The sequence below is a fragment of the Marmota monax genome, unplaced genomic scaffold, assembly GCF_021218885.2.
Source record: "Marmota monax isolate L192 unplaced genomic scaffold, Marmota_monax_Labrador192_F-V1.1 WCK01_AAM20220418_F8-fsc00036, whole genome shotgun sequence".
NCBI classification, from domain to species: Eukaryota; Metazoa; Chordata; class Mammalia; order Rodentia; family Sciuridae; genus Marmota; species Marmota monax.
In genome coordinates this window covers 8,973,837-8,982,181 of record NW_026694491.1, presented here as the reverse complement: position 1 = coordinate 8,982,181, position 8,345 = coordinate 8,973,837, and the positions used below count along the sequence as shown (strand labels likewise).

The 8,345-nt window shown below is 32.7% G+C and overlaps 1 pseudogene; it reads left to right on the top strand.

The window, feature by feature from the left end:
* The first annotated feature begins 1,359 nt into the window (after window positions 1-1,359).
* LOC131423239 (translationally-controlled tumor protein-like) lies at window positions 1,360-8,026 on the top strand (annotated as a pseudogene).
* The last annotated feature ends 319 nt before the right edge of the window (window positions 8,027-8,345 follow it).

Sequence of the window (8,345 nt, the reverse complement as noted above, 5' to 3'; positions counted from 1 at the left end):
CATCCTTCATGATGTGCCAATGCATGTGTTCATCACGGCATAAGTTTCACCCTCATACTTTGAATTCATGAATGCTTGTGCGCGCGCGCGCGCACACACACACACACACACACACTCACACACACACAGAGAGAACGTCTTTATCTGTATTGTCTTTTGAGATGTAGTTCTTAAAATTTTATGTCACATCCTTTTTATGTATATTGTGCTTTGGCTAAAAATTTGACAGTTTCATCTATTTCCGGAAGTTTGAGCAGGGGATGCTGGAAAAGAGTTTTCTTCAAGATTTTTCCTCTATTCTCCTTCTTTGCCATTTTCAGAGTAGTAAATAATATGATTATCATAGCAGCACTGAATGTTTTAGCAAGTGTACCTAACAAAAAGGACATTCTTCAGTTTTAACTTTCACCCGTGAAGGAAAAAATAAAAAAGACTTTAATCACATGTGATATTATCAAACATCTCCTAATTTACATCTTGATTATAGACAACATATTGTTCTTGTCTCAATTTTTCCTATTCCATCTCGATAATTTATGCATCAGTGTTGCTGATGGTATTCTGTCATCAATGTTCAGATTTATCCAAGGAATTACAACTTTTTTTTTCACTCTTACTTCCTGTGTTTCTGACTTATACTATATAAAGATTTTCTTATAATTGAGAAATATATAATTGAGAAGTTCATTTTCTGGCATTTTGTTAACAATAAATTTCCACTTTTGTCTGTTTATTTCTTTGTTTTAAAATATCATTATTTTACCCTAGATGATCTATGAAGTTTTTAGTGGTCTTGCAGTTCCAGGTTTACTTTTGTTTTTCTTTAGGCCATTGGTATGATTTAACATATAATTGCTTCTGTTGTCAATGTTTAAATGATTGCTGATAATCTAATTGTTATTCAGATAGTTTCTCTTTGTTTATTTAAAGCTATTTCTACATGATTAATGTTCTACACAGTTTATGATTAAAATGTGTTTAGATGAAAATTTATTTTGCATTTATCATTCTCAGTATTCATTGGGCTTCTTTAACCTGAGGATATATATTTTTTTAATTCTGGAATATTCTGAGCTACCTCTTTAAATTTTGCCTCTATAACTGCTTTCTCTTCATAACATATCATCTCCTCAACATGTCTTTCATATTAATATTAGTATTTTTATACTGCATTCTAGGTAATTCCTTCAACTCTATCATCTCATTCATTAATTTTCACATTAGCTGTATCTAATATACTATTTACACTTTTTTGTGATTGATTTTAATTTTACTACTTTATAAATATTTCTTTTCAAAATGTTCATGGACATGGTTTCTCAATTGTTTTTTTCTACTGCTTTTATTGAATTAATTAAACATTACTATCATACTTATTTTATATCCTTGATACTTTTAACCCAAGCCTTAACAGTATAATTCTATAGCATTATTTTGTTGCTTTCTACATATGGAGTGTATTTTTTTCATTTTCTCAAGTTTCTCCTTCTTATTATCATCTTTTTTTATGTGAGCCTTATAATATTGTGAACACATTCTTTTAAAGAAGATATATTTCTTTGAAATCCTGAATGCATTCCTTCACATCCCACATAAACTTTGTGTGCAAATCGTATTGGTTCTATTTTTAAAATTTTTCCAAAGTCCTTATCCCCTTCTTGGGTCAAGCTTTCATCATCTCTCACCAGGATCATTAGTCTTAAACATATGGATATATGTATTGTGTAGAAGTTATCTGTCATCAATTTCTAAAATGCAAAGTTCTAAAGTTCTAGTAGGTCATCACCTGTTCAAAGATGTGGTGGCCTCTTAACTCTCCTATTCCTGCTTTTCCTTCACTTCATTCAGCCTTTTCTCCATATTACTCATTCACAACTTTATTTCATTTCTCAAATGTTGCCTTCTAGTGGCAAAAAGATTTAGGAGCATGGTGAATATGAAACACTAATGCAGGCAGCTGAAGCAATAGTGACGTAGAACTTGAAAAGATGGCACTGAATTGGAAAGCCAGTTGTTTGATTTAAAACTTGCAGTAAGATAAGAAAAACAAAAAGAACAATTTTATGTGAAAAAGAGGCTTGATGACTTTCTTTATATTTACCAGGAACAATTATGAAAATTAAAGAAAGCAAATTGAAAATAAATCAAGAAGTTGAGATATACTTGGAACATGAAGTTTAGATGTAGAAAAGAGAAATGTAACATGAACAGATTCAACAAGTAATTGAAAATATAAAACCACTGCCATGATTAGACATCAATAATTTAATTTTTTGATAATGATGACTTAAATTATGTAAGTAGTATAAATTAAATTACAGGAAGTAGAAAACAGGTTTGAGAGTTACTGTATATTATGAAGCAATGGCATAGGGCACATCAGGGTTAGCATGAATTCTGAATTCTGAATCACTTAACTCAGCCTTAATGTACCATATGTTAACTGGGACAATCACATCAACACATAGAATTTTGATGAAATAATACTGTGATTTATTTACATACGAATCTCCTCTCCAATTAATGAGATAATAGATGGGTGAAAGAATTGGAAACTTCCAGGCCATATTTCATTATGAGATAGTATTTATTCTTGCTTTTATTGCTGAGACTCAATCTCAAAGACTCAGAAACTTTTAAAATGTGGAAACAGAAGAAAAGAAGGTAGAAAATCATTTCAAGATTACAGATATGAGTGAATAGAATAATAGGAATATCTCTAAGCTAGATAGGGCTTATCATTTTCTCCCCAAAGAGACAGTTTAATTTTGAATTCATTAATGAAACAGCAAGTAAAAAAAGCAAAAAAAATGAAGTTTCCCCAATATTAAAAACCAGGATAGGAGCTATAGTGGTTAATTTAAATTGTTAACTTGATTGTATTAAAAGTTGCCTAGAATCATCAGGCAAAGTGGAGCAAGCCTATAATCCCAGCAGCTAGGTAGGCTGAGGCAGGAGGACTAGGGGTTCAAACCCAGCCTCAGCAACTTGGCAAGACCCTACCTCTAAATAAAATATAAAAAAGGCTTGAGATGTGCTCAGTGGTTAAGAGGCTACTGAGTGTTCCAATGATGGTGTGTCTAGGAATGATTGGCGTGTGAGATAGCAAACTGAAGCAGAGACTCTCCCTAAGCAAGGGCAGCACCATCCAATAGGATGGTGGCTTGCATGGACTAAAAGTTGGAAGAACAAGGAAGCAGAAGCAGATGCAAGCTCCATTCTTCTTGAATGGGTTCTTGATTGCTGCTGCAGTCTCTTGAGGACATCAGACTCTTGCTCCTTCACTCTTCCAAAACAGACTCTGACAGTGATTATTCAGGTACTTTCCAGAAGGCTTAAGTCTTGGACTGGTATAACATGATCAATCTCTCTTGTTTGAGGCATCAGCATCTTGGACTGTGCAGCTACTGGTTTGTACAGCTCTCTAACCTGTAGACAGCCACTGTGGACTATCCAGCTTCTGGTCCTAGTTTATATTGCATTTTCCTGGTTTAGGACAAGTGGACAAAGCAGTCAATAAAAATTATCTAAGAGTGGTATTTTCTTTGAAAGATACTATTGTTATAAAACAGTTCAATAAACACATTATAAAATTTATATAGTCATAACTATGGCAAAAAAAGATGTAGCTATAGTTTGGTATGAGTGTAGACATTTATAGCATGTTTGGGGATTGTTTAATAGTTAAATTTAAAGGGCTTCAGGATATTGATATATTGAATTATCTGGACCAGTGGGCCCTCTGTTTCACAAAAGTGCTATTTACAAAACTAGAACTAAGTATGCAATATATATTTTTTAACTTCATAAGGATCTTTTTTTACTAGAATAGCTGATTACACCATAGCTCATGTGAGCTTTATCACAGAAATTACCCAGTGTTTAAAAACTTCCAAAGTTTATTTATGTACAGTTGTACTTCAAAGTTAATAGTTTTTCTACATACTATATTTGAAAGCAAATTGCTTATTTTTCCTTTGCTTTTCCACTATCAAAATACTTGGTACTAATTTCAATTTAATCATTCATTTTATATTGGTTGTTTTGCTTTCCCCAATGTAATTTTAATAATTTGTTGACTTTTAATGGACAGAAATCTAAGTTTAATCCTACAGAACTAAGAGCATATGCCATTGATTCCTAAATATCATTAAGTTCTTGATCAAGTTGAATTCAAGGCTTTAAAAGCAACAAATCAGCCCTATACACTGATATCACAAATCAGTCCAAGATTTGTGAGCTTTCTAGGAGTCCTCAGAGGGATCACTATTGTGGTGGTACCTCCATATGAGGTACTGCCCAAAAGCCTGTGTGAGACAATGCAGAAAAATTTAGAGGTGAAATGATCAATTTATGAGAGTTTTAACCTAATAAGTGCATTATTCCACTAATAGGGGTTAACTGGTTTTTAACTTTAGGCATGTAGGGTCTGGCTGGAGGAGGTGGGTCATTAAGGGTGTGCGTTTGGAGTACATATTTTGTGAGCTGAACTTACTTTCTCTCTGCTTCGTGGTTTCATATTGTGAGCTACAGTTCCCTGCCACACCCTTCTCCATGATGTTCTACCTTGGACACAAAGCAATGATGCTCTGAAACCCTGAGTGACAAATAAACGTTTCCTTCTCTAAGATTGTTCTCATTAGGTTGTTTGGTTACAGCAACAAACAATAACCAAAAAAAAAAAGGTGATTAAAAGCACCACTAGCTTTTCTGCTGGCTCCCCCATCACCAAAGAACTGCTCTGGCTGCACCTCAATCATTCTGAACTGGGGCTCCTGTTAAGCTAGTGCTGCCCGCCATCTCCTTCCAGTCGCCATCATGGTTATCTACCCAGACCTCATCAGCCATGATGAGATGTTCTCTGACATTTAGGAGATTCTGAGAGATCCTGGACAGGCTTTGCCTGGAGGTGGAGGGCAAGATGGTCAGTAGGACAGAGGTTAACATTGATGACTCGCTCATTGGTGGAAATGCCTCCAATGAAGGAACTGAAGGCAAAGGCACTGAAAACAGAGTAATCACTGGAGTTGATACTGTCATGAACCACCACTTTCAGGAAACCAGCTTCACAAAAGAAGCATGAGATGTATATCAAAGATTACATGAAATCAATCAAAGGCAAACTTGAAGAACAGAGACCAAAGAGGGTAAAAGCTTTTATGATAGGGATATCCTTGCTAATTTCAAAACCACCAGATCTTTATTGGAAAAAACATGAATCCAGATGGCGTGGTCACTCTCCTGGACTGTTGTGAGGATGGTGTGATCCTAAATATGCTTTTCTTTATGGATGTTTGAAAAAGGGAAAAAAGTTAACAACTTTAGCAGTTACTATGGATCTATTGTCTGTCATCATAACTGGCTGCTGCTTGTCATCCACATAACACCAGGACTTAGAACAAATGGAACTGATGTCATCTTGAGCAACTCTATTTTGATGATGATTTATTTGGAGTGGAAGCATGTTTTCTTGTTTAAGAAAACATGTCATGTAGGTAGTCTAAAAATAAAGTGCCTTTAAACTCAAAACAAACAAACAAAAAACACTACACCAGTCCATAAGGTTCAACAGCCCAAAACAAGAAAAAAACAACAAAAGATACCCAACACATATCTTCAAATTATTAAAAATCAATAATAAAAAGAAAGTCTTGAGTCATCAAGGGAAAAAAAAAGTCTTATTATTTGGAAAAGAGTACCAATACAAATGAGAAGTCAATTCTCATTTAAAAAATTAGACACCAGAAGAGAAATGGAACACTAAGTTTAGAACTATTAAAGAAGAAATTAAATACATGAAACCTGATCAAATTTCTTCAAAATTCTTTCCTCTAATATCTACAAAGGAAATGAAATAAAATCTTCAAGCTGAGGGAAAATATGCCAGATTGAAATTCAAATATACAGGCAGAAATTGAGAGCACTGGCAATGACTTGAAAGTATCTATGGGAATAAATAGGAACAAATGTTTCTCTCTCTATTAATAAAATATTTAAATGTCAACTCATAGCTTGAATAAAAAAGAATAACTGTGCATTTGGGGGCTTATAATATGCAAAGTATGTGGCAACAATATAAATATAACAGGGGATGAGTAAGTTAATGTAATTATAGCCTTGTAGGACTTTTCTTTTTGAAGTGGAATAGAATGCTAAAAATGACTTCAATTAGCCATGCGTAGTAGCCCACACCTGTCATTTCAGCTACTCAGGAAGCTGAGCCAGGAGGATTGTAAGATAGGGGCCAGTGTGTACAACTTAGTGAGACCTTGATTCAAAAATTTAAAAAGGGATGGAGGTAAAGGAGACAGGAAACAAAGAACAAAGAAATAGGAAATTGATAATATACATAAAGACTACTGTGATACAATAGACTACAAATAACTATACTAATAACTAAATTAGATGTAACTGGATAAAATAATCTAATGTTAAGAAAGCAGATGTTAGACTCATGAAAACCAAGATTTAGCTACATGATTATAACAAGTGCACTTTAAATGTAGAGACAACAAACTGGAAAAAAATGGAAAAGTCTTATACTTTACAAATCACAAATGAGGATATATTGTGACTATATTAATACCAGACAAGGTTGACTTCAAGAAATGAACATTAATAATGAATTTAGAGGCTTTAATAAAATAATATGGATCATACTTTTGGAAATAGTAGTTCTATGTGAGGTATATATGTAATAACAGAGCTTTAAAACAGATCAAAAATGACTAAAACTACAGGGAAAAATTCAATGAATCTGCAATCACCTTGGAAATTTAAATATCTCTTTCTCATCAATTCGTAATATAAGTAGGGAAAAATAGTAAGGATATAGAAGATTGAGCTTTATATAATTTCAATCATAGTTCAGAATATGAATTGTTCTCAAATTCAAAGGAAATAAACACCCAAGATACCATTTGCTGGATGTACAGAAATTTCCACTGCAGTTCAAAGAATCACAATATATAGAATGTGCTTTTATTCTGCGACATAATTCAATTAGAAATCAATTTTAAAAGAGGTTAGAAAACTACCAAATATTTGGAAATAATTCATGGTTCATGGTTCATGAAGAGTTCAAAAGTAATTCAGAAATTTTTGAAATGAACAGTTAATGAAAATATCCTATTTCAACATTGAGGTGTACAGCAAAATCAGGGAAATATACTACTTTAAGTGATTGCGAAACAAAAGGAGAAAAAATAAAGTCAATCATCTAAGCTTCTACCCTAAGAAGTTAGGAAAGGAGGAGCCAATTAACTTCAAACTAAGTAGAAGAAAGGAATTAATAGAGAATGGAATGAAAATCAGTACAGGAAAAAGAGAGGTGGGGGAGGGGAGGAGACATCAACAAAACTAAAACATTGCTCTCTAATAAAAGTATCTGTGAAATTGGTAAACCACCAACAACACTCATCAAGAAATCAGAAAACACAATTTACCAAACTCTAGAATAAAAGACCACAGAGTTTAAAATAAAACAGAAAAGCTTCCTGAAAACAGCCACCCATTTACACAGCAAAGTGATTGCTGATAAAGGCAGCAACAGCTGGATATCTGGATAAGGGAAAAATGAACCTTAATTCTTGCCTCAAATTATTCACCAAAAAAAAAAATAATAATAATTTGATACATAAATTTAAATTAAAAATTCAAGTAGAAAGCTTGAGAGAACACCTTTGTGACCTTTGCATAGGCAGCAATTTCTTAGGCAAAGCACACAGATTAACTATAAAAGAAATAAACTGAACTTGACAAAATGTAAGACTTCTGCTGTTCAAAAGGCACTTTGAAGAAAAAACAAAATGAAGATAGCGGTCAAGATGAGATGAGGGTCTGAAATGAGCAGGTTGTTCTATATTGATCAGAAAAATGAATTGCATCTGGAGTAAAGAATTACTAATACTCAATAAAAATTACCAACAACAAAACTTATACCAAATTCCTTCAATAGACAATTCATGAAAGAAAATATGCAAATTTCCTAAAAACAGAAAATGTAAACTGTTTAATAAAAGGGGTAATCTTTTATATGTTATATGTTACATATACTATCTAAAACAATTTATATATGTATAAACTATGACAAAGCTCAAATAATTATATATGAATATGATAGGCTAAGTTAATTTATAAGTGTATTTGTTTTACTTATGACATAGGACAGTTTTGCATATAGTTGCATATGCACTACATATGTGATATAATAAATATTATGTTTATTTTAAATGTTATATTTAAAATGTATGTTATATTTTAAATGTATGTACAATTTGCATTTATATTTAGCCCCATATAACACTAATTTAGACTGATGAGATTTATTAGGATGATTAGTATAT